The 2,353-nt window shown below is 70.0% G+C and overlaps 1 long non-coding RNA gene across 1 annotated transcript; it reads right to left on the minus strand.

The window, feature by feature from the left end:
• Positions 1 to 561: 561 nt before the first annotated feature.
• LOC309452889 lies at positions 562 to 2,086 on the minus strand. The gene is made up of 3 exons (XR_014186662.1): positions 2,029 to 2,086; positions 1,102 to 1,172; positions 562 to 656 (listed from the first exon to the last, which is right to left on the minus strand). It is a non-coding gene; the product is annotated as an uncharacterized lncRNA (long non-coding RNA).
• Positions 2,087 to 2,353: the final 267 nt, after the last annotated feature.

Raw genomic sequence — 2,353 nt, forward strand, 5'->3', positions numbered from 1 at the left:
ACCCGCCCCCCGCCGCTGCCCCACAGCCGGGGGGACCCAGGCGTCCGGGACACCCCCACTCACTGTCCCACAGCAGGGGGGACCCAGGCGTCCGGGACACCCCCACTCACTGTCCCACAGCAGGGGGGACCCAGGCGTCCAGGACACCCCCCCGCACTGCCCCACAGCGGGGGGACTCAGGCGTCCGGGACCCGCCCCCCCCTCTCACTGCCCCACAGCAGGGGGGACCCAGGCGTCCGGGTGGCCCTCCTCACAAGGGAACCCCGGGGGGGACCCAGGCATCCGGGTGCCCTTCACCCCCACCCAAAGGGACCCAGGCATCCGGGTGCCCTTCACCCCCACCCAAAGGGACCCAGGCGTCCGGGTGCCCTTCACCCCCACCCAAAGGGATCCAGGCATCCACGTGCTCCCACTCCCCCACCCCAAGGGACCCAGGCGTGTGGGTGCCCTGCTTCCCCACCCCAAAGGGACCCAGGCATCCGGTTGCTCCTGCTCCCCCACCCAAAGGGACCCAGGCGTCCGGGTGCCCCCCATCCCACCCACGGGCCCGGCGTGGGCGCTCACCCCCCCGCGGCGCTGCCCATGGGGAGCGGTGTCCGCAGCGCGTTCCCGGGGCCGTGCGGCAGCTGCTCCGGCGCCCCCGCCGCCTCCCACGCCTGTTGGGGCCAAACGCACCAGAGAGGGTCAGCACCCCCGGGGCAGAGCGAATGGGGGCACTGGGGGGGACTGGGAGCACTGGGGGGGACTGGGACGGACTGGGGTGGACTGGGAGCACTGGGGTCGGGGGGACTGAAAGCGCTGGGGTGGACTGGGATGGACTGGGATGGGGAGGACTGGGGTGGGAGGGACTGGGACGGACTGGGATGGGGGGGACTGGGAGCACTGGGATGGACTGGGATGGGGGGGACTGGGAGCACTGGGAGGGGACTGGGATGGACTGGGGTGGGGGGGACTGGGATGGACTAGGGTGGACTGGGGGGCACTGGGTGGGAGTGGGAGCTCTGGGGTGGACTGGAATGGACTGGGATGAGGGGGACTGGGATGGACTGGGATGGGGGGACTGGGAGCACTGCGGTGAACTGGGTGCACTGGGATACTCACCGGGGCGCCCTCAGCACGGGGTCCCCAGCACCAGCGCTGCGGCAGCGGCACCGTCCTCTTCCTCACGGCATCTGGGGGACAGAGATGGATGTGGGGACAGGGGACGGGGACACGGGGACGGGGACACGGGGACGTGGTGAGGGACAGGGGGACAGGGACATGGGGGGACAGGGACATGGGGGGACAGGGACATGGGGACAAGGGGATAGGGACAGGAGAATGTGGTGACGGATGGGGGGACAGAGACATGGGGGTACAGAAATATGGGGACAAAGGGACAGGAACAAGACAACGTGGTGAGGGATGTGGGGACGGGACGTGGAGACAGGGGGACAGGGATGGGAACAGGGACATGGGGACAGGGGACATGGGGGGACAGGGAACATGGGGGGACAGACCCCCCCAGGCTGTGCCACCAGGGGGAATATGGGGACAGACCCCCAGCCCCAGGGATGTGGGGGGACATGGGGACAGACCCCCAGCCCCAGGGATGTGGGGGGACATGGGGACAGACCCCCAGCCCCAGGGATGTGGGGACCACAGGGACAGACCCTCAGCCCCAGGGATGTGGGGGGACACAGGGACAGACCCCCCAGGGATGTGGGGACATGGGGACAGAGGCCCCAGGGATGTGGGGGACATGGGGACAGACCCCCAGCCCCAGGGATGTGGGGGACATGGGGACAGACCCCCAGCCCCAGGGATGTGGGGGGACATGGGGACAGACCCCCAGCCCCAGGGATGTGGGGGGACACGGGGACAGACCCCCCAGGGATGTGGGGACATGGGGACAGAGGTCCCAGGGATGTGGGGGACACGGGGACAGACCCCCAGCCCCAGGGATGTGGGGGGACACGGGGACAGACCCCCCAGGGATGTGGGGGGACATGGGGACAGACCCCCAGCCCCCCCGGTGCCCCTCCCTACCTTTGCCCCCGGCCCAGCCCGGGAAGCTGCCGCAAACCACGCGCTGCAGGGTCTTCTGTGGGGACAAAGGGGGGGACCCCAAAACCGTCAGGGGGACAGAGAACCCCTAACCCCCCCCAGGGAGTCACAGACCCCCCCCATCTCCCCCAAACCGCCCCCCCCCAGGGAGTCACAGACACCCCCATCTCCCCCAAACCCCCCACAGGGAGTCACAGACCCCCCCATCTCCCCCAAGCCACAGTCACAGACCCCCCCAAACCCCCATATGGGGGTCACAGAGCCCCCAAACCCCTGTATGGGGGTCACAAAACCCCCCCAAATTCCC

Source organism: Streptopelia decaocto (assembly GCF_964273445.1).
Source record: "Streptopelia decaocto genome assembly, contig: HAP1_SCAFFOLD_2460, whole genome shotgun sequence".
Classification (NCBI taxonomy): Eukaryota; Metazoa; Chordata; class Aves; order Columbiformes; family Columbidae; genus Streptopelia; species Streptopelia decaocto.